Raw genomic sequence first — 25,811 nt, forward strand, 5'->3', positions numbered from 1 at the left:
AAATACAATTACAGGGGGCAGGCTGCCACCCCCGCCAACCCCACTTCACATTATAAATATGGCATTAAAATGGTTGGGTCAGGGCCACATTATACAGACCTACCCATCGAACAACCCAAGTTAAATTCAAGGTTAGTGGAGCTCAAACCAGCCTGACCCACGTGGTCATCCCCCACGCGCAGACCCAAAACAAAAAAATGACAAGATACCATAAATATATCAACATTTAACAAAGTTCTGACGGTCAATATCACGAGAACCTTACGCTCTATTATTAACAATGGTCAAAAAAATATGCCAAGGATGGGGGGTTGTTAGGGTTGGAACCCCTGACCTCCCACCTCAATGCCTCCGTCATAACCATTACACCAACGGACTTCCATGGGTAAGTCTGCCAACCCACCAATATTTAAACTTTGAACTTTCATTCGCACGGGGAGCGCCAACAGACAGGGGAGCAAAACTGAGATGTAGAACCACACCGTGTAGAACCAGAAGTAGCCCAGGGGCCCAAACCCCTAAGCGAGGGTATCAGAAAGATTCTCTAAAGATTCCCTAGAGGGTCAGGAGTGACTTTGTCAGAATTTGACAAGTTTATAGTCATTTATGCATAGTGTTTTGCCAGTATTTTAGTGGCAATGTTAATTTCAACAATTGGGCTCTCCATTTTTAGGCCATTTTCTAGATTGGAGGTATAAGGGTCATTTATGTAATGTTGCTTGTACTTGATTTCTTTGATGCCACTTAATGAAATAAGGCCTCCCCACTATTGAGCAGGGCTCGAAGACGTATCCCACATTGGGTGAACTCTGTAATCAAATCATGTGTCTTTGATCTCATGCTTGCTTATGTTTTTCCACTTATTTCCATGTGGTTTATGTTTCATGGTTAATATGCTCTATAATATGTAACTCTAAATACATCCTTGAAGTTAAAATATTTGGATCACATGTGTGAGAAGTTGCAGGTAAACATGCTTGGTATTATCTTGACAAGGTAATAGTTGATGTGTTTATATAACTAACAGTTGGGTGATCTAAGAGTGCATAGTAAGACTAAATTGTAGCAAGGAAAATGTAAAAGAAAGTAATTGGGTGAAAATTCCTTTGGCTATGTTTGGAAACCGCAATTCCAAACGAATGAGTACTTTGCATATAGGAAATCTTCTAACCTTGAATTTGTCTGACATTATTAGGATATGTGTTATATTCACACATATGTATTTGACAAGGATAACAATTGGTTCTATTTGTGGCTAGATTCACCAAAGGATTGGAGTCCCTTGAGAGATGACATGGATTTGTTCAGTTGCAAGAAACATGATTGGCACAGCAAGGTAAGGTAATTGGTGTATTGTTATGTCTATTTATGCATCGATAGCTATGTGTTTATGTAAATATGATGCAAGGGATTGCATGACAAAGAGACTGCCATGAAATTCTAAAGAAGGTTCAGGTTGAGCTTTCCTTCGAAAGCACTGGGAACCATGGGGATTGAGTCATGGTGTCCGTTGAGAGTCTTGTGATTTCAATTCTTTGTGCTTTGTTTGCAGTTGATTTGCAACTTTGTTTATGTCTAGTGTATGGCCATACCACTTTGTTAGCGGTGTCATATTGTTATTAGTTTTCATGGTTTTCTTCTTGTTTGCATTTTTTATTCTTTCCATTTATGTCTTGATGGTCTTGGGAATTGGTTGGGAAAGAGGAAAGTTAATGAAACTTAGGGAGAGTTTAATGAAACCTAGTACGTAATGTAAGACCCGAATGAAGCTTGGTGCATGAGTAAAGGAAGTTGAAGGTAAGAATATGACAATCGGTTGGATTGGTTCGGTCCATTAATGTAAATGGACAGTAGCAGTACAATCATGAGAAAAGTAATAGGAAAGGTGAAGTAAATGGATATGAGGCATCAGATGGCTTGGCTATGTTGGGAATGATTGTTCTCAATGTTGTGCATGGTGTGCACATATAAAGGGAGTTATCTTAACCTTGACCTTATGCTATCTAGTAATTATGTTATGATCATGACTATGTTGATGTTTATACACATATGTATGTGTGTGTATGTTGTTGTCTGAAAGGATCATGGTTGTTTTATGCTCATGTTTATGTATATGTGTCTATGTATCTATGTCATTGTCCAACAAAGTTGTTAGGGATCACTCTTGTGGATGAATGATTGCTTATGCATGTGAGTGGCATGATGAGGTTCCTGGTCTTATGGGGAATCAAGTGGGGAGAGTAATCATGACAAATATACGAGGTCAATATCATGTGGATATGAATTGATATTGTATGCTTGTATTATGCCTATGTTTATGTTATGACAAGTAACTCTAAGGGATACATCATCTGAATGAAAGCAGTGAGATCCGCGACATGCTAGGATAAGCATGGATGGTGGAGAGACACTAGAAGCAAGGTTGCTTGGTAGAGACAGTGTGGTTTTGGATGTGTAGTACTATTGTTGTGTATATGTTGTGCATGTTGTATATTCAGTTATTGTACCTATGGTGATGTGTACATGTAATATATGTAGTATTGTGTATATATGATGTTGTGTGTATGTTGTATGTATGGTGTTGTGTGCATAATTTCATATGCAGTGCTGGGTATATATGGTGTTATCTACATGATGGATATGTGGTGTTGTGTACATATCGTACTGTGTGCATGATGGATATACAACGTTGTGTGCATATGGTGTTGTGCGCATGTTGGATATGCAGTGTTGTGTACATATGATGATATATACATGTTTTATATGCAGTGCTATGTACATATGGTGTTGTTTGCATGATTGCACATGTGGTGTTGTGTACATTTTTTACATTTGGTGTTGTGTGTAGGGGGTGTTGTGTACATGTTAGGCATATGATGTTGTGTACATGTGGTGTCATGTACATCTTATGCATGTGGTACTTTGTACATGTGGTATTGTATACACAATGTATAGGTGGTGCGGTGTACATGTGGCGATGTGTACGCGTTGTGCAAGTGGTGGCGTGTACATGTGATTATGTGCACATGTTGTGAAAGTGGTACTGTGTACATGCTATACATATGGTACTGGTGTACATGTGGTATTGTTTTCATGTCATACATGTTGTGTTGCGGCCATGCAGTACTATGTATGTGCACTGTGTAGTTGTGGTATCCTGACATATGTATTCATTGTGTTGTACTCTGTGTACATATTTGTGTTATGTTGTACACCGAGTGTAGGTGTATGCATTGTGTTGTGGTGTACACCGAATGTAAGATTATGTGTTGTGTTGTATTGTACACTAGGTGTAGGTGTATGTGTTGTATGTCAGGTGTAGGTGCATGTATTGCATGGTGTTGTATGTCATGTGTGGTTGTATGTGTGTGATGCATACTATGTGTATGTGCACATGGTTGAGGAGAAGGCACTGGGTGTTTGTCGGGTGTGGCAACCGATCTGGTGTGCGTACAGAATAAGGACAAAGGTAGAAGCTAAGGATTGATTAAAGGATAAGTATCAATATTTTATTTCAGTTTTATTATGCATGTGATTTATGATTCTGGTTTATGATGGTTACATGTGATTTATGATTTTGATCTATGATGGTTGTGTTTTAACCTAACCTGATGTGATATGTTTATACATAATGATTTGTTCAAAGATGCTAGTTTGACCTGTTGTGACATGAATTGAACAGAATTGTAAGTGTACCTTGTTGATGGGCCACCAATGAGGTATGATTTGAAGTTATTTCAATTTATTTTGAATCTAATGGAAATTATGTGCTTGGTACAAGAAAACATGAAATACACGGTTGGGTGGTCGAAATTGACGGCAAGAATTAGAAGCCATAGAAAATGGAATTGGAATAGATATTAGTATGGTAGTAAAGCACTTCAGGAGCAGGGCCATTGTGGTACACTGGTACCCAATAGTATCCATTGATTTCCATGAGGATCCTATGACCGGTATTATGGTTTTAAGGCAGGGATATGACTAGGTTTTTGTATCTTCCAATGCGAGGAAGCCTTGCCAAGGGATGGATTGCCCGGGATGGGGGTGTTAGTAGAACTTGGAAGGTGTGTGACTACACGGAAGAGGTGACAAGATTTTCGTAGGGACTATGTAGCAGAGAAAGGAAGGACAAGGATATATTTGTCTTAGTCATTAACATTGTAAGATGGAATCAGATGCACATTGGGAGTGCACCGTGGAACAATGAGGCGGTAACTATTCATTGAGAGGAAAATTGGTGCAGGAGTGTAGCGCTAGACATTAGATGTAAATCTGACCTTGCAGTGGATTCTAGACTTCCTCAGAAGGAGGTGAATCCTGGTATTACTTTGAGGGTGGAGGTGTAAGCCTCTCGGTTCCCTTGTTGGATGCAGACATTGTATCCATTTATTTAATGGTTGAAAAAATGTGCATAGGAGTATATGTGTATATCATTGTAAATACTATATCGAGCTGGATTTATAAAGCTCCATAGACAATATGGTTATTTTTTGATTGAAGCAAATGTGTATGTGTGTATATGTGGTTATTATTGTAAATATCGTAATGAGTTGTGTTATAAAGCTACAGTAAACTGTATCTTTGTCATGTTTTAGCAGATGATCATTGTAAATATTGTAAGGAGCTATGTTTTGATTGATGTGTTTTATGAGATCCCACATTCATGCTTGGAATATGGCATGGGGGTGATTGGATGAAGAGATATTTGGATCAACCATGGCTATGGTTAAGTGGTTCATGGAAGTCCTGAACCTGGTTGGCCTTTGCATCATTACTATGAGGTTGTTTAAGTGAAAATTCCTTAAACCCGGGAATTCCTACTACAACACTGATGATATTTATTACACTTGTTAGATTACATGAACAAGTTATTTGCAGGTTCCTATGAAAAACATTGAAATACATACATTGTAGCCTACACCATTTAAATAATATTTTGAAACAAGAAACTGAACAATAGAGAAAGATACACACAAATGACACAGTTATTTTTGGACAAACGTCCCCGGAAAAACCCAATGTGGGAAAGCCGATGCATCAAATCTGAGGGTTTTTATTATTGAGCTAAAGTATTTATGAATAAAACTATTGGATGCCCTCTCAGAAATCTAGTTATAGAGAAAATCACTTAGCAAAAGAAACTAGTGAGATTACCTCACTCTAGACTACAAGTCCCAGTTGATCCGGCAGATGAACTGTGAGTTCCCAGGTTACTTCTATGTTGCCCCTGCGTAGACCCTACATCAGCCTCTAAGTCACTGCGTCAGATCAATTGAGAATTGATCTACCTTCAGTAGCCTTTTCCAGCCCTCCTAGATTAGAAACGTCATCTCCCTTAGTAAATTCAGACCTCTGCGATCGAAGCTATTGTGTTGTTCTGCATGGGGATTGCGTGAGCCCTTCCTGACTATGTGTCACCCTCTCTTCCCTTTGTGATGCCTCCTCTGTGTGTCTCTCTGCCTCTCTGTTGAGTAGCCTTGGCTCTAGAGAAGATCCTCCAAAAAAATTCCCTTTGCCCCTCTCTAAAAAATTTCACTATCGAAATTCTTCTGGCAGCTGCTATGGTTTAGAAAATAAAACTTTTGAACTCTTTGTGTGTCTTTCCAAATGACCCTCAAGCCTCCTTAAATAACCTCCTCGTTAAAATTAAACAACCTAGATTAAAAGATAATCAATGGTTAAGTTCATTTATGCTTGATCCCTATTTTCTTCTAGAAGTTACACCCACTGTTAGATTAATACCCATTAATTATTTTATTTTCCTAATTTTAGACTTGGGTCCCATTAAAAAAAATTAATTATTTTAATAAAACTATTTCTGGGTGGAATTTCACAAAACACTTTATGTGTTCTTTTTAATACATGTGCCCAAGCCTCCTTACAAAATTTGAGACTTAGAGCACATTTGATGCTACCAAAAATCAACACTCCCTCTTACTAAGGAATTTTCTCTAATAATGAAACCTACTGAAGCATCACTTTGTTTTGTAACATCTCCCTTTACACTGCTATTGTCTGACATGTTGTCAACCAACCACTGCGCAAATGTTGCATTTGTACTAATGTTGACCTTGCCACTGTCAACATTGCATCTGTACTGCAACTCCCTTTGAATTTTTTGCATCTGTGGTGCTGCGGGCACTGCCACTTCCAACTTCCCTTGCACTACAACTACTGCTACTACTGCATCAACAATAGAAAAACATCCAAAATTACTAAACTAACTTTGTTTATTATGATACCATGTGAATGTTGGAGCCTGATTGCTGCTAGTATCTGTGCTAACCCTATGAATCATCTGTGCTACTGCTGACCTCTACTCTATGCCATTTGCACTACTGTCAACTCTAGCTCTGCGTTGCTCAATCTATGGTGCTCCTAGCCACTGCAACTGTCTTTATGAAACTCCTCAACACCATTTGATACTATTCTATCCTGCTACTTTTGATCTATGCTCTCGTAGCAATGAATTGATCCGAGAGGTGGGTTCCTCAAGGATCTGACCCATATGTAGCTATTTCAAAATACAACTCTAAATTATCCCACCTCCCTCCTGGAGGTATCTCGGCTTTCATGGTGAACTCCTCCTCCTCGATCTTCAAGGGTGCAGCCTTCAGATCATGCTTCTCATATTTGTTCGTCTTTCTGAGAGGATATTGTGTTGCGTAGTGACCCATTTCACCACACCTGAAGCATTTGATCTTCAAGACATCCTTCTTCCACCTTCACTGCTCCTATTTCCCCTTTGATACAAGGGCTACATTCTCATCCTCCTCCTTGAGCTTCAACCCACTTCTGATGCTTCCGTCAAGCTTGCACTTGATTAGATCTCTCCTCATCTCTTCCTACTTGAGAATTTCCCACATACTATCCCATTTTGGCAAAGCTGTCGTACCCAGGATGCTCTGGACAAGGACTTCCCACTCTTCTGAGACTTATTTTAGGGTTAGTATCACCAACTCGAAATCTTGAGGTGTATACCCCACAACTGATAACTCCTCTCGAATCTCCTGAAGCTTCATGAGGAACGGATCTACGTACTCCCCCTTCTGCATCTAATAATATATGAACTTCTTCTCTAAGTACATCTTATGTTGCTCAGAATATCCCTGATATAGCGTAGACAACACATCCCACATCTCCTTAGCAGTCCCTCTGCTAGCGATGTGGCAGACTACATTATACTTCACTCCGTTGAGGATCATTCTATTTTCCTTTCCATTTCTGCCTTGTACTTATTCAGCAGATTTGGATCTACAGCTTAGCAACCACGCTGTTGACATGTGTCTTGAGGGAATGCTCATCTAAAAGGAATGACATCCTTACCTTCTAGATGGCATAGTTGGATGCTTCGTCCAGTCTATCATGATCCCTCACACCATTGGTTTCCATCTTTGCCACGCAAACTGTTGAACTTCTCCTCTCTTCTTCTTACTGTTGTTGCTTAGCCATTAATAAAATAGACTTCTTAGCGGGAAGTCTGCTGAGGAAAAACTCCCTCACTATGCTTCTCCTCTCTCTTTTGATGTCTTTTTGCCCAGAAAAAGGGTATGTAGAAAAATTGTGTCCCACTAGCTCTTCCTCATGCCAAGGCTCAGTACTTCTCCCTCTACCATGATAAAATGTTGATCTGGAAGCCCTTCCTCTCTATCGACTCACTTAGAGAGAGACTACCTCAAAATTCATCCCTCCAGTTTGGACTGCGCAAACCCCTCTAGGGATTCGAACTACTGCCTCCTGCAGCTTGTTCAATCTCCTTTTCTGATCAGCTCTGGGTTTTCTGGCACTACTCTTCTTACTTCACCTACACTTCTCTGGTAGCATATGAAAATTCCTTAAACCCGGGAATTCCTACTGCGACATTGATGATAAATCTTCTACTTGTTCAATTTACATGAATAAGTTATTTGCAGTTTCCTACAGAAAACATAAAAATACATACACTACAACCTACACCATTTAAATAATATGTCGAAACAAGAAACTGAACAATAGAGAAAGATACACACAAATGACACAGTTTTTTTGGGACAAACATCCCCGGAAAAACCCAATGTGGGAAAACTGGTGTAGCAGATATGAGTGTTTTTATTATTAAGCTGAAGTATTTCTGAATACAACTACTAGATTCCCTCTCGGCAATCAAGTTACATAGAAAATAACTTAGCGGAAGAAACTAGTGAGATTACCTCACTCTACACTACAAGTCTTGGCTCACCCGACAGCTGAACTGTGAGTTCCCCAGCTACTTTTGCACTGCCCCTATGTGGGCCCTACATCAGCTTCTAAGTCATTGTGTCAACTCAATTGAGAATTGATCTACCTTCAGAAGCCTTTTCCAGACCTCCTGGCTCAGAAACGTCAGCTCCCTCAGCAAATTCAGACCTCTGCGCTTGAAGTTGTTACATTGTTTTGTGTGGGGCCTACATGAGCCCTTCCTGGCTCTGCGTCACCCTCTCTTCCATCTACATTTCCTCCTCTTTGTGTCTCTCTACTGAGTAACATTGGCTCTGGAGAAGATATTCCATCCAAAACTCTCTCTGCCCCTCTTTGCAAAAGTTCACTATCAAAATTCTTCTAGCAGTTTCTCTGCTTCAGAAAATCGAACTTCTGAACTCTCTGTGTGTCTTTCCAAATGACCCTCAAGCCTCATTAAATAATCTCCTCGTTGACATTAAATGGCCTGTATTAGAATCTAATCAATGGCTAAGATCATTTCTTCTTGATCCTTGTCTTCTTCTAGAAGTTACACCCATAGTTAAATTAATACCCATTAATTATTTTATTCTCCTAAGTTTAGACTTAGGGTCCCATTAAAAGAATTAATTATTTTAATAAAATTGTTTCTGGGTGGAATTTCCCAAAACTATTTCTGGGTTCTTTGGAATACATGTTCCCAAGCCTCCCTACAAAATTTGAGACTTAGAGAACATCCAATGCTACCATAAATCAACAATTTATCCTTGTTAATTCATGAGTACTATACTGGTTTATATGTGGATTATATGATTGTCGTTACCTTAGTATTTCTGTTGTTATTATGTTGGTTATCATCATGTATTATGACAGTTCCTATGTATGGCTTTCATCATGCTTTTACTTGTAAATGAATGAACAATGTATCTATGGCCTAATAGATGAAATTGTAGCTAGTGTGTTGAGGCAACAATGCTTCTTAGCAATTCTCAGATAAGTATGAGACCCCTATGCTCATTTTTTGTTAAGACCTATAGCTTTCATGTTTGTGACACGTTTGACGAAATGTATGTCATGGATAGTAGGGGTCCAGTCTATTCCTTGTCAATTTTTTTGCAAATGTATCATTTTTTGTTGTTTAAATTCATTTCTGAAGGTTTCATTGAGTTTTGGGTAGTGACTTGGGCTCTGGCCCTAAAAAGGTGGCACAAATCATGGAGTTGTAGGCACAAGTATGAGGATAAAATTCCTCGAATGCATGCATATCCATGTTGTGGGAATGTTTGGAGCCTCCTGGATGCATGCTTGTCCATATCAAGGCAGCGCCCGAGGGATTAATGGTTTAAAAACATAGTGGGACCTAGGAGTTGGTTACCTGAGTTGTTGGGATGGCTCCTAGGAGTTATGTTGCTGATGTGGAAGGTCTGTGTGATGTGTTCTATTAGTTCCACTTCCTTAACTAACACATAGGGAGTCGAATCATATCATAGTGACTTATTGTCACATGTTTACCCCAGTTAGTCGGTTACACGTGTAGATGTGGGAAGAGGGTGTTACAATACCAAATGTTAATATGCTTGGATCGATCATGAAATATTGGATTCTCAGAGAGTTTGATACAACTCTAATTGCCACAGTAAATAATTGTAGGTTCCATCTTCTGATCATATAACCCAACAAGAATCTTTCTCATCCAAATAACATCACATGTTTCTTGACATGCATCCATGTACACTGCTTCTGTTAAGTTGAGTGCCACAGATCTTTGCTTCCTGTTGTACCAAGAAACAGTTGTTGACCTAACACTAAAAATTCCTCCTGAAGTGCTCTTCTGTTTAATGGACTCCCCACCCAATCTACATCTGTGAAGACTTGCAGCTTCACTCCCTCTATCTATTTGTACCAAAGATCAAACTGAGTAGTGCCTCCAAGGTATCACAACACATGCTTTGCTACCTTCCAATATAGTTTGGTTAGCTTAACCATGGCTTGACTATGTTGGTTAATTGCATAACACATGTTTGGTCGTGTGTTCACCAAATACATGAGTGAACGAACATGATGCATGTAAATGGTAGCCTCCACTTCCTCACCTGAAGTGGCATCCTCTTTCGTCTAGTTACCTGGAAGAGGAGTGTCCATGGGTTTTCTACTCTCCACGTGGAACTTCTTCAGTATCTCGTTGGCATAATTTTTGTGAGACAAATAGTTCCCCATCTCCTTGTCATACTTCCAAACCAAGGAAGCAGTGCATGAGGCCCATGTCCTTCATCTCAAACTCTCTTACAAGGTCCTCCTTGCAAGATCTGATTAGTTGATTATCACTAGTAAGGGTTAATTCATCGCCATATAAAACAATAATCAATAATTTACTTTCTACTACGATGTGATAAAGGTTTGCATCCGCTTCACTCTTTGTGAAGTCCAAACCAGTGAGATAGTTATCGATCTTGGTATACCAAGCACAAGGTGTTTGCTTGAGTCCATATAACACTCGCTTGAGTTTGCACACATCCAACTCTCTGTTAGAGGTCTCAAACCCCTATGGCTACTCGATGTACACCTCTTCCTCAATAACTACATTAAGGAATTTTATCTTCACATCCATCTAAAGGATCTTCCACCTCATCTGCACTAATAATTCTAAAATTAACATGATGGATGAGTACCTTTCTAATGGAGCAAAAGTATACTCATAGTCAATTCCATCAACCTGAGATAACCCCTTGGCCACAAATCTAGCCTTGTGTTTCTATATGCTCCCATATGCTGCATGTTATACCTTGTAAAGCCATCTCGAACCAACCAATGATTTGTCTGTTGGTTTTGGGACCACTTCCCAAACACTGTTTCTAACAATGGAATCATATTCCTCTACCATAGCATCAACCCATATTGGTTGCTCTACATCTTCCTCGAATGAGGATGGCTTTGTCTCTACATGTTCACTCATCAGAGCCATGTAACCATTGTACACACCAAGTGACCTCCTCTTGCTATGTTGTGATGTGGGTTGTTATCACAAAAAATTGATCATCTAGCCTTAATTTACTAGATGGATCAAAGTACACCATGTAAGACCAATTTTACGATAGTAAAATTTCTTTCACTATAAGAAATTACTTAATAAACCACATTAGTTAAGAAAATTATAATTAAACCTATGAAGAATAATTAAATAAATCATTATTTATTTAATTATCTTCTAGGAATAATTAATTAAACCATTGTTTAATTTTCCTTGTCATATTTGACTCAGTAATGAAAAACGAATAGATAAATTATTGATTATCTTATTTTTCTCTACGAATAATTAATTAATCACTAATTAATTATTATTCCTTGTCAAGTTTGACTAAATCCCTTAGGAATAATTAAATAAATCATTATTTGTTTATTATTCCTTAACTATATTTCTTGATATGATAAATAAATCATTTATTTATTTGTTGTTTCTAAATAAAAGTTTAAATATTTTTTCCCTCCTAACCAAATGTAATAAAATATTTCAAATGGTTATTCCTGGAATGGGGTTAATAATGTTTTATTATTGCTCATTGTTCGAGGATAACTCAATATTTTGTTATAAATAGAAGAGTTTTCCATTCATTATTCACTTTCAATTATTTTCATTGTTGCACTCATTGTTGTAGCTCTGATTATTATCACTATCGCTCACCATTTTCTTTCCCATTTGAGTTCTCATTGAGCTCAAACATTTTATTTGCTAGGTTTTACACATTATAGAGGAGAGAGACTCTGTCGAAAAGCTGAAGACATTTTAGGATAGCCAAGAACCCATTCCATAAAGGGGGACTGGTAACATTTATTTTTTCCCTTCACAGGTGTTGTTTAATAAAATATATTCTTTATATATCTGGTTTCTATTGGATTATTGGAGTTACCTGCATTTATTACTATTTCATTTTATTGTTTAACTATGATTGTGGCATAGATCAAGGCTTTGGTAGGTTTTTTTCTATCATTTGTTGCAGATATACAATTTTTAGTAGCCATTTATATTGTTAAGACTATTTGTCATCCACAGTCTTAAGTGTTTCCTTTTCGTACACCTTCGAGGAGAAAACACTATAACAAAATTGGTGACTCTATTGGGTTTTTACTTTTGATCCAAAAAGATGTCTAACCTTCAGTTTTCATCTTAGAGTTTCTTCTTTTTTCAGTCTCTTAATGTTGTTTACTAGCTTTCTAACCGTAGATCTATAAAATTTCCAACTTCCATAAGTTTTTTGGTCTTTTTCGCATGTCACAGGAACTAGCCGCGACAGAGATGGAAAATTTTTCCGACACTTGCTGACCAGGGATCAAGGAGTAGAAATCGCATTTTTTTGCCCCAAAAGTGTGATCTAGAGGCCTAGAGTGCACCTTCTAGCCCAAAAAGTGCGATCTCTAAGGAATCAGGTCAATACTTGTGACTTTAGGGTTTCTAGGATTTTTTCAGATCTATTTCTGGGTTATGCCAAGAGTTGTTTGCTGGGTTAGTTGACCACTGTCCTATCCCACTTAGGCCTTCATCTACTCTATTTTTCTCGTCCAAGTGGAATTTATCCCCTTAGGGCTTCTAGTACGCTTGCACCTTTATAGGAGGAGTTTAGCTGAGTAAGAAGTCTGAGTTTCCACAACACTTTCAGCCATATTTTCTAAATATGTACTTTTTTGTTTCAGATCTCAAAGATAGGTTATTTCCATCCAAAGTTTCATCTTAAACCTTGTTTGGTCATTTTCCTTAGGGTCCCATTGGTTTCCCTAGGTTTCACACCCATCTCCCTATCTTTTTCCAGTGATTTTCCTCTCTGGTTTTTTGTTGTTACTGCACCACTTTTTAGCAACATAGTGTCATTTGATCCCAGTCACACCGAAGCTTAGATCTCTTGGCCTTTTTAGTGTGTTTTTAGTTGATTTTTCCACCAACCAGCAAAGTGTTTGCAAACCAAGTTTGGGTGTGGTTTAGTTAATTGATTTTCTATTGATTTTCTATTTTTAATTTTAGTTAATTTTAGCAAATTTCTTTTCTTTTCTCAAACATGATCTAGGCTTAATTAATAAACACACTTGCACACACAAGCACACCTTAAGCAAAGGGCGCTTGGTTTACACCACCAAGCCAAGACTTAACTTAATAAATTTATCTCCCCACACAGAGATAAAAACATCTGGTTGATCTCCCTTCACCATTTCTGTGTCATTTGTGTCTTACCACCATTACGCCACCAAGGCATTTTTGTGGAGACTCTTAGACCTTCATCCTCAGTTTCTGCTTGATCATATTACTCCTCCCTGCAGGGTTCGAGCTCGTAGTCCCCCGACTCCCCATACTGACTCTTCTCTTGGTTCATCTGATTCATCATCCGATTCCGAGCCTCCTTCATCACATACTGTCACCATGTCTGGACCCACTGCTAGTGCAGAAACCCAACCTAATGTTGGCTCCAATTCTACACCAGCAGTCACATCTAGCGGAACCGTCTCAAGGACCATTCCGGTAGCTCCCATGCTACCTTTCATGGTTGGGTTAAGTCTCCCATAGTTTAGCTAGTTTGTAAATGACCTTATACATCACGATGTTGATTGGACAGCTATGCTGACTAAGCTTCCCTCTGACATTCCTAAGTTTGTGAGTAATTCTAGAGAGGACCCCACCAATCATGTCCACTCCTTCCATATGTGGTGTTCATCCAATTCTATCATCGACGACTCCATTCGTCTTCGGTTGTTCCAATGCACGCTCACTGGAGATACTACAAAATGGTATGTAGACCAGCTCGCCACCTCTCATTCCATTTTTACGATGCTTGTTAAAACGTTCCTTTCATATTTTCAATTACCTCTATGATATGACACTACTATGGAGCTCTTGACTGCATTCTGTCAGTCCTCTGTCACTCGTCTCTCCGATCATGTTCAGGAATGACGTAGAAGGAGGAGCACATGCCATGCCCTGCCCTTTGAAGATCGTGTCTACCTTGATTGGTTTCTTAGGAGCCTTTTATCGCCCATTGCCAAAGATGTCACGTCTCATTTTCCTTAGACAAAGGAAGAGGCTCTCCAGACTACTTTGAGATATGACTTGATTTATGTGCAATCCAGTTATGTCTATACCATCATTCCAAACCTGCCCCATCATAGTGGTGCCAATGCACTGGGGGCATCTTGCGCTGCCGACGATATCATTGGATCCATTTCACATTCTTTTCCATATACTCCACAAAGTTATGGCTATCCATAGGGGGCACTAGTTCCTCCAACATCTATGCCCCTCCTTCTAGAAACATGTTTTCAGGGCTAGCTAATGCTCAACCTGTCTACCAAACCATTGCCCCTCCACCATCTTATCCCTATGCACAGCCCAGCGCTATAGCCCCTCAAGCATTAACGCCATAGGCTCCCATGCATCCTCGCCCCAGCAAACACCACCCCCCAGGGTCAAGTTTTTGTTTAGAAAAGCGTGACCGATGCCCCAAATTCGAAGAAAAAGAATAAGGGGAAAGGTAACAAGGGTAATTAGGGTAATCAAGGTAATCGACCTAGTGAACCCTAGGGGAACCATCCTAACACCAACAACCAACAACATGGCAGTCAACCCAAGCAGAAAAAGGTTATTTGTATGAGCAAGGCTTGTGCATGTTGTTTTGTACATGGCCATTATACACATGAGTGTCATCTCTTACCCCAGATATGCCAAATGTAGGAAGCTCAAGCAGCTTCTAGAGGTCAACCACCCATCTAGCAATCGCCTCAGAATCTTGCTCCTTCTCAACTAGCAGTGCTTATGAATCCCTTCCCCTAGCAAGGATTTGTCGTTGCTTAACCTCAGTCAGGTTAAGTAGCCCATCCCCCCCAACCTTCTGGTCCTGGTGACTACCAAATCCTCATGATAAATTCTAATGAGGTTAATCCTTGATATCAACCTGCAAAATCGGTCGCGTCAATATGACAAGCCATCAACTTCATCTACCACTGAGTCCAAAACCAAAACATCTACTGAGCCTCTTACGACACCAAATGGTCCACTACAGATCCCTCAACTTAGAGTTGAGTCAATTCCTAAGATCCCCAAGCTACCATTATGTCATAATGCGGCTTCTAACAGGATTCCCATACATACAGTATAATAGATGACTTGGGGAAATCACTTGCTGCCATGTTGACGCTGGAGGTACTCCAGTTGTACCCATCTCAAAAGAAAGCTCTACTAACTACTTTGGGCACAATAGATCCTTCTGACGATCATTTCCCCATTACCTTCATTCTTTGCTTTCCAGATACCAGTCTGAGTCCGCAACTCCATCATCTCTCGATGCATTATTGATGAAGGTGCATCCACCTGTGTGATGTATGTTGCCATTTGGAAACAACTTAAGTCACCTGAATTGTCCACGTCCACCATCAATTGCGTGCCTGGGACAGTCACTCCTCCCAGCCTCTCAGCATGTATCACAATTGTCCAGTGACTCTTGCGGGTAAGACTGTCCATGTATACATCGCGGTTATTGATGCCCCTCTAGATTACAACATTCTCTTGGGTCGTAGTTACACATATTCCATGTCATTCATTGCATCTGTGGTTTTTCGCAAGATGTGCTTCCCCCGTGAAGAGAATATAAACACTATCGATTAGTTGACATACTACGACCGACATCCATGACCTCCCCTAAGTCCATTATCTGGTCAATGTCTGGTAAGAAGTCTGCCACTCCTCCCACTGGTGTTTCACCCAGAGTCTACAAACATTCATCATAGTTGGGTGCTTTCCCTGGTCCTCCCCCTCTCATCTCAAAGCTTATCTCTTTGAGTGTTTTCATGTTACAAACATCACGGGCTACTCGCAAGCAGTCTGGTACATCTGAACAATAGCTCTTTCCTCAGCACCCTGTTGTTCCCACCTTAGCCGAGCCATCTAGGTCCACCCCTATAATACCTCCTCTATTTGTAGGTGCCTCTTCTATGTTCCCACCAGGAATTGTTCCTCCAGTTCTTAACCATCCAAGAGTTGTTCTGCCCGAACATTACTCTGCAGGGCAGATACCTTTCTTGTTTCCTCCTCTCGGAAATTTTTTTATCCCTGTCATGGCTTCGTTGGTCCTCCCTAACATGAATTTGGGGATCCTAGTCTAGTACATTGATCCCCCTACAAGCACTTCACATGGTCATCTAAGACCATATCATGCTTTGACCCCAGTTCAACCAGTCCCTGCAGCCCTTGTTGCTGCTCCAGTTCCACCCCAACCTCAACAAGAACCCACTCCTATTACGAAAGCATCTGGATAGGGGCACAAAGCCAAGAGGAAGGAACCTAAGGACAAGGCTCCCAAGCTCCTCTAGCCCATAAGGCCCCAAATCCCTCACCTCTGTGCACTTTTTGTAAAGTTTTTGGGCATGCCACCAATAACTTTCCTGAGCTTCCTTGTCTCAAACCTTTGGTTCATGAAACTTTCCCTGAGTCAAATATCCCTAGGGTCCAAATTACCTTACCAAGTCTAACGAAGAAACTCAAAACGTTATGCACAAATCACCCTCGTGCCTTGTGCGATCATCATGGTCATTATTCCCATTGTTTTCCTCATCTTGACAAATTTCACGATTACCTAGAGGCGCTTCACGAATATGAGACCACTAGTAGTGGATCACCTACTCCTCTACCTGTCGATTCTGGTACCACTAGTGCACCAAAACATGGGGACTTTGGTCCCACTATCGTGACCCCTCCCCTCGTTTTTGAGATGATGGACTCCACGAGCCATGTCCTTTACATGTCGTCATCATTGAGTTCCTCACAGACAAACCTTTTTGAGGTTTCTGCACGTGCTTCTATTGAACCTCCTTTGTCAGAAGCCTTGTTCTCAACATTGGTAGATTTTCCATCTACTAGCTCATCCTCTACCATTCTAGATGATGCGTATGTGAACCTCCTTTCTCAAGATGATGCACCAGGTACCTCCTTGCATCATGCAATCTGTCTTCCTCCTGTCTGCCCATCTTCCACTCTGATGAGGACATCATGGAAGCTATGTCTACCCCTGATTACGCTTGGGATGATATGCACCATCGTGCGTACTTCCTGCCACAACAGTCTCATGATCAATATGTTGTGGAATCAAAAGACTTCATCCATGGTGAAGTCAATTGGTTTCGAACTTCCATCCCTACCCCAGATGCTTTCGAAGAAGGGAACATGAAAAACATCTCTCCTACTATCAAAATCAACGTTTCAGATAAGCCAGGGGTCGAAAACAACATTACCTTGGGGCATAGTGCAGCCTGGAAGAAATTGAAGCTTACACCAAGCTCTTCAAAGAATTCCATGATGTTTTCGCCTGGCCTTACTTTGAGATGCCCGAACTTGATCTTGCCATTGTTGAACACCATATCGACACATGGCTCGACGCCACTCCTGTCTGTTAGAAGATGAGACCCGTCCACCCTTCTCGTCATGATGCCATAAAATCTGAGATTGACAAGCTCAAGCAGGCTAATTTCATCTATCCCATTGAGTATACCACATGGGCATCCAACTCGATTCCCGTTCTCAAGAATTAAGGAACCATTCATGTCTGCACGGATTTTCACAACCTGAACAAATATTTTCCCAAAGACAACTTTCCCACACCTTTATTGACCAGATCATTGATAAGTGTGCAGGGTTACAAGGTTCTATCCTTTATGGATGGATTCTTTAGGGTACAACCAAATCAGTATCCGTCATGTCGATTAGTTAAAGACAACGTTCATTAGTCCGTGGGGAACCTTTGCATATAGGGTCATGCCATTCAGCTTAAAAAATGTTGGAGCCACATTTCAGTGGGCCATGTCATACTATTTTCATGACTTGTCACACCTTATCCTTGCTTACCTTGACGATCTCACTGCTCGTTCTAGGTATTGAGTGCAACATCTTCATGATTTGCGCACCATTTTTCTTGATGTCGCAAGTATAACATTCATCTTAATCCATTGAAATGTGTCTATTTTGTTCTTGCTGGTCATCTGTTAGGCTTCATTGTGTCAAAAAATGGTATCACTCTTGACCCCCTGAAATTTCAAGCCATTCTTGAGCTTCCACCTCCCCGCACCTTGTGTTAGTTACAAATCTTTCAAGGCAAGGCCAACTTCCTTTGTAGATTTGTGCTTGACTATGTGACCGCTATGCATGGGTTTCTTAGATTCCTTCGCTCAACCATTCCATTTGTTTGGGATGATCATGCTCAATAGTCTTTTGATTCCCTGAAGCATGCTCTCACTTCAGCTCCCTTGATTAGTCCCCTGACTTTACCAAGGATTTCATCTTATATATCTCAGCTTCCACCCATTCAGTTTCTGGGGTCCTTATTCAGGAAGATGATGATCAAAATGAGCACGTTATCTACTATGTCAGTAAGAACCTCGTAGGTCCCCCTATGAACTAATCTCACGAAGAGAAGTTAGCGTTGGTTGTCATGTTCTCCATCCAAAAGCTCTGTCACTATATCCTTACATGTACCACCAGGGTCGTACCTAACTCCAACCCCATTACCTTCCTATTAAGTCGATGGATCATCAATGGGAAGTATGCACATTGGAGTGTCATCCTCCACCAATTCGATCTCAAGTTTTTTATGCCCAAGAGTAAGAAAGGTTTGACCCTCACCAAACTCATTTCTGAACTACCGACTGGTGCATGTGATCTGTCGATTAATGACGAGATCCCGGATGAACACTTGTTCGTCATCACTTTATACGATCCTTGGTACGAAGATATTCTCACATATTTGTGAACCCAAAAATTCTCCCCCATCTTACTCGTGATGATTGATGACGAATTTGATACCAAGCCCCTCGCTACCTTTTCATCAGTGGTGATCTTTATCATCTCAGTATCAATTCTATCCTTCGTCATTGTATCACCCATCCTAAAGCATAACAAGTGCTAAACACCTGTCACAGTGGTGCTTGAGGTGGTCACCTCTTCGGTATGGCTACTTCCCAGAAAGTCACGCGCGTTGGTTACTTTTGGTCTTTTCTCTTCAGCGATTGCATTAAGGCAGTCAAACACTACCCAATTGTCAACATTTTTCCCTAAAGGTGAGAGCCCCACCAGCTCCCCTTCATCCTTTCATCGTAGCTGGTTCTTTCTGTAAATGGGTCATTGATTTTATGGAGTGCTGACCACCATCCGTTAATAACCATAAGTATATTATCGTGGCAGTCGAGTATTTTACCAAATGGACTGAGGCCATGCCAATGTTCAATAATACGATGGTTACTGCGGCCCTTTTCTTTTTTAACCATGCTATCTCTCGATTCAGGGTTTCGAAATATTTGGTCTCGGACCATGGCCGACATTTTGAAGATGAGATATGGTGTGAGTTATCTTCACTATTGGGATTCCAACACCAGTATTCATCGTCTTATTACCCCCAAGGTAATGGATAGGTTGAAGCAGTCAATAAGATTCTCAAAACGATGCTTCAAAAGACGGTGAATAAGCACAAGACCAACTGGCACCTTATGCTCTTCCCAACTTTGTGGGCCTATAGAAATTCTATCAAAATCACCACTAGGTTCACTCCTTTCCATCTTGTTTTTGGTGAGGAGGTAGTCTTACCAATCGAGTGAGAGATCCCATCACTTCACCTAGCTGTTGAACTTCTCCCTGACACCCAACCATTAGAAAAAAGACTTGTCATGCTTGAACGCACCTTTAAATACCATCATGTTGCTTTGCAAACCATTGAAGCGGCCAAAAAGTGCACCAAAGCCCAGTATGACTGAAAAGTCAACCCTTGTGCCTTCCATGAAGGTGATCTTGTTTTTGTGTATGACCAAGCCCATGATACCCTCGGACATGGGAAGTTTGAATCATTATGGATAGCCCCTTACATCATCCATAAGGACTTACGCAAGGGGCATATCTCTTGGAGGATTTTGAGGGCCAACTCCTTCCTAATCCTCATAGTGCACTCTATCTTAAGAAATTTTACCCATAGCATATCAAATTGATTTACATGTATTTATTTATTTCATTCATTTGGGTAGGTTGCATCATTTCATTTGATGATTTGACACTTCACCCGAAAGCCATTTTTCCAAGAAGGGTCACTTCGTCGCCTCTAAAAATTGAATTTCTTCATAAAGAAACACTTGTACTTTGAGGCCCACCTCCTCTTAATACTTTTCATCTCACGTGTTGATTTTCGTCATGAGTAACTATCATGTACCCATGTCTTCACTGTCCCCATCGGGCCTATTCTGTGTAGCAATGTCATCGATTCACCTTTGTTCAGAGCATCCACGATAAGTCACCTTTGCATCCATGGAGTCTGTTTCACTTCCCATTATATCATGTCATAGTATTCCATCCATATTTTCATACCATTCATCTCGTGTTGCCCATTTTGGCCTCTAGTCATATTGTCCCCCATTCCCTTCAAAGTTGAGTCAATCACTACCAGGTCAACCATGCACTTTATACTCTGACAAGGGAAGTCATATGTTTGTCCCTCAGTGCCATTTTTTCCATTCTCCCTGGTGTTATTCCATCAGTCACATTACTATTTTCCTTCATGCCTTAGTTGAGGATCCTCATTGCCTCCCCTATGACGGGCCTTATTCTGTCGACATCAACACATTTATTCCAGAACAATGGCCTAGAGGGCGGTGTATCTTGATTCCATCTTCCATTCTTGTCCATTACCTCGGAACGAGTAGAGGGACTCATCATTGCCCTTTGACTTGGTTGTTTCATGTTCGTGATTCATACACTTGATGGTGCAGTGATGCAGCAGATTGCACTAGTGATTCCTGGGTGTGTGTGAGACGTTTCAAACCTCATGAGGGGGCAACCCTTCAGGTAACCCCCCACATGCCCAGATGCCTTCATATTATGTTACAACCTCAGATGTAGTTCCACAGATTTGATGGGTACGGTTGCTACCACTTGCAGTGTTCATAGCATGCACATCTCCTTCAGACGATCCATTTAGTTTTACAGATCCCTTCCCTGTTCAGTAGGGCTACTTTGGTTGTTCTACCCTCCCTCCCACCCATTCCTTGAGGGAAGGGCCATTATATCTCATGTAATCAGATATTATTGTATTCAGTGTTGGCTCATGTTTTACCAGGAACATTATGTATATGGGACACATTGTATTATTTTTTGGCTCAGTTATGCCAGCACGTCATGTACCATTCAACATGTACTTCATTGCTCTATTTTATGTTTATGGGTGCATCATTATTTTTGTACTAAGTTATCTCGACGGGTATAGGTATGCCTCCCTCGTGTCACTGAGATCTAGTACCACAACATAAAAGGAGACTTGCATTGGTCTCGCCCCCTCTATCCCTATCCTTTTTTTATTTAGCTCCATTGATCTCTCTCTCTCTCTCCTCTCTCTCTCTCTCTCTCTCTATATATATGACTCCACTTTTTTGTCTACTGATTGTGTCTTTACAACGTACTTCGGTCACACTTTTTTCTCCTAACACTCATACATTGGGGGGGCAATCTATTATCACAAAAAATTGATCATCTAGCCGTAATTTACTATATGGATCGAAGTACTCCATGTAAGGCCAGTTTTACCATAGTAAAATTTCTTTCACTATGAGAAATTACTTAATAAACCACATTTGTTAAGAAATTTATAATTAAAACCATGAAGAATAATTAAATAAATCATTATTTATTTAATATCTTCTAGGAATAATTAATTAAACCATTGTTTAATTAATATTCCTTGTCATATTTGACCCAGTTATGAAAAATAAAACCCTTAGGAATAATTAAATAAATCATTATTTGTTTATTATTCCTTAACCATATTTCTTGAGATGTGTTACATCTCTGAGATGATAATGGTTAGCTATCATGCTAGGGCAACTAAGATATTTGTTTTGGGGGTTTTGTTTTAATTTTGGAGGACCAATGTATGAAACAGATTTAAAACAATCATGCATAACCTTTTTGAATGGTATTAATATTTAAACAGAGGGCTGCTATTAAAATCCACATAGTGATATAGCTTGTCTGGTGATGAGAAGAAATTGAAAGATGATATGACTATTACAATTTTCAAATAGAAAATTAAATAACCATAAGTAAGAAAACCTTCAAACAATGTTAAGAAAGTTTGACAGAATATGCCTAAGATTACAAAAGATGCTGATGATTTTATGATTTAGAGGGAATTAGTTAAACAAACAGTTTATATAATTCATTCTCTTTAAAGATGATCACTTTAGAAGCTTATAGGAGTAAATTGAAACACAACTATTCCTACATGTTTATCTTTGTAAAACTTAAGAATATGAAGAAAGAACATAGTGAATGAAAACTGTAAAACTTACCGGGAACACAAAACTATATGAATCAAAACTCAGAATCCTTTGCGTTGCTATTAATGATTTAGAAAAAGCCAAGTAAATTTAATGCTTACAAATGTTTCTTCAAGGGTACAACCCTTAATAACTCATGGAAGGGAGTTATTTATACAATCTTAGACCTAAAAAAATATCTTAAAGAAATTTACAAAAATACATCAATACAAAATCAGGAATATAAACTAATAGTCGATCTGTCACTATTTTGGTGTTGAGTTGTTGATGATTGTTCCCAAAAAAGCTGAAAACTACTGAATTGTTGATGACTATTCCCTGAAATACTGAATGTTGTTTGATCCTCCTTTCAGTCAAGTAAATCAGTTAACTATTCCCAACGTTTCTTTTCTGGGATAGATAAATTAGTTACCCTTCGATAAACTTCATCCATTTCTGTATATTTAGTAAAAGTGGGTTTTACTGGAAATATATGTCTGATTTCATTTAGGATGAAAAAGGTATCTCTGAGTGCATTCAGCACAACCCTTGGTGTTTTTGCATGTCTTGTGTTTGAAACTGAAGCTGCATTGGTACCTACCTTTGTAAGATTTTGAACAAAATCTTCAATGGGCATTAATTTGTTTATCACAGGCATAGGGGTCAAACATCTGTTGGTCAAGGGTTATAACCTACTAAAAAATCATTGAACTATGACATTAACACTGTTGCATTTTTCCTTCGACTGAAGAATGAGATTTTTCTTTGTAATGATCTTCTTCACTTCCAGTATGGTTGTTGTCCTGTCATTTATACCTAGTTCTTCAAGCTCATAGTTGTCTTTAGAATTCAGAAACTTGATTATCTCAATGGCAACTTCTGGCATGTCCTCAAGTTCCTTAGAGATAGTTTCAATAGCTTCCTGAAATTTCACCAAAAAGTCTTTTTGATCAAAGATTATCTTGATATAAGGCTAGATATCCTTGATTGATTGAGTAATATCTTCCCATAAAATCTCCTTTGCCAAACCTGGTTTGTTTCCAAGGTAAGATTATTAGATTTCTTTCTACAATACTTCAATTTGACTTTTTTCCCTTTGCAACTTAGCTGCATGTGAACTATCTGCAACTAATTTCATATGTTGTAATTCCTTCAGTTCATCCTACAACTTCTTGATTTCTACTGTTTGAATAGACATGTTCTGAACAGCTTCAACAGATCGTTCAGCTCCTTCGGCTATACCTGTAGTTGTTGTTGTTCCTGAAGTAGAACTCTGGTTATAGAGACTACTGCAAGAGGAACTACATCCATTGGAATTTGAGCCCTTTTCACAGCTTCCTCTTTCTCTTTGACCAATTTCTCCATTTTCTCCTCCATCTGTTTTATTTGCAAATTTTGTTCCATGATGAGCTTCATCATGTCAAATTTCTGAGTCTCAGTTTCTTCAATCTCCTTAGTCATTGGGTCCTCAGAAGATGGTAGTTTGAGCTGCTTCCTTAATGCTGAGAGCTCAACATTTTTCTTCTTGACAAGTTATTCTATAACATTTATATTTGAGGGATCATATCCCATCTGCAGCACCAAATATTCCAAATATTTGATCTTGGTGTCCTTAGCCAGTGAGGAAACATTTTCCAACTTGAGCTATGACTGTGTATTGGCCAAGGTGGCCTGCAACTTTGAAAAACTCATGCCATTGTTAATTAAAGCGGAACAAATCATTTGCCCAGTCTGTTTTTCCATCTCAATTTGGTCAATTGGATGTACATCTTTCACATTAAACTCAAAGGAGGTTTTCTTTTGATAATGTGCAGGAGTCCCGGGCTATGGAATTTGTGCTTGTAAGAAAGCCATCTGCATCTTACCCTTTTCAAAGTCAAAGACTAAAATAAGTATAGCTTGGGAACTGGAAGAGTGTTTCCAGAATTGAGCATAAGTCTTCAATTTCAATTCCTCATTCTTCTTCTTAATTTCTTTGAAGATAAGAAATATATCATCTTCTTTGTCCTTCTGACTACTTGCACTGGTCTGAATCACCTGATGTTCCTGAGAAGTATTGGAATGAGTGGGGGACTAAGCAGACTATCCACCAAACTGTGTAAAAAGAAAAGTTTCACCAAGTCCATCAAATGTTGTTTTTTGTGACTCATTTGTTGCGCTAACCTTCACAGATATCCTAGGTCTCTTCTTTCTATGTACAATTCTAAAGCCCTGGTTTGATGCTTCAGTGGTAGGGGATGAATCTTCTTCCCTTCATATTTTAGCTGTCTTTTCCTGTGCAAGTGGAGTTTGTACATTTGAAGTAGAGACTACCTGTTCTTCAGCTTCTTGAAGGGTGTTCTCCTTCCATTCTAACTTATTTTTGTACTGCTCTATTTCAGGCCTAGTTGTGTGGTGGTATGCAGTAAACTTATTTTCAACCCTAAGTTTTGAAATTACTCCCATTGGGTCATAAGACCAAGTGAAGTTGAGACCAAACTTCATTTCCTTCAATAATTTGTCTGCTTCTTCTCCTGCTGCTCTAGTGTTATAGATGAATGGACCAACCTAAGCCTTTAGCTTGAATTGTGATTTCTTCTTTGTAACCACAAAATGTACTTCATCTGCATTTAACCTCTACCTAATATATTCCAATGCAAAAATTATGACAGCGAGGTACTTAGGAAGTTTGTAGGGTGGAATTTCACAGCCATAGACTCTGATTTCTATATAGTTTTGGTAAAGATACCAATCTCCTGTTGTGGCTTGATCAACTAGCTGCAATACTTTCACAATTTCATCACTGATTCTTGGTACTGGAGCGCTGCTCATAAGATTTATGGCTGGAGGAAAAAATAATTCTATGAACTGTTTATATGTAAATTATTCCTTCTCCTTCATTCCCATAGAAGTCCAAAATATCGCTGATTTTTTATTTCCTTCTTCATCTAACTTCTGCAAGGTGAATGGAAACTTGTCTCCCTGAAAATATATAAAAAGATATACAAGTACTGAAGCATACTTGAATACTTCTTCAGTATTAAACTGGACAAATTGTTCATGGATGGCCTCAGCTAGAAATTGGCTAAAATTATAGAGAACAATGGGTTTGGAATCAATAGAAAAGATAGACAAGAAACCTATGATGGCTTCATTTACATATTGATCAGAATTGTAACCAAGCAGATAAGAAAGAATAGTGGTAATTTGCTTGGTTCTGTCTGGGAACATGGATGAATCATAGGGAGGGTTTCTTTTAGGTAGAGGGCTATCTACAGCTAGGAAAAGTTCAAGAGTTTGAGATCTTTTAGTGAAATATAGCT

At 39.4% G+C, this 25,811-nt stretch overlaps 1 pseudogene; it reads right to left on the reverse strand.

Moving 5' to 3' along the window:
- Positions 1–25,811, reverse strand: part of LOC149179019 (alpha-xylosidase 1-like) — an 86,318-nt pseudogene that overhangs the window by 25,540 nt on the left and 34,967 nt on the right.

Source organism: Pinus tabuliformis, chromosome 4_1, assembly GCF_031772625.1.
Source record: "Pinus tabuliformis cultivar Carrire ecotype Pingquan chromosome 4_1, CPIR1, whole genome shotgun sequence".
NCBI classification, from domain to species: domain Eukaryota; kingdom Viridiplantae; phylum Streptophyta; class Pinopsida; order Pinales; family Pinaceae; genus Pinus; species Pinus tabuliformis.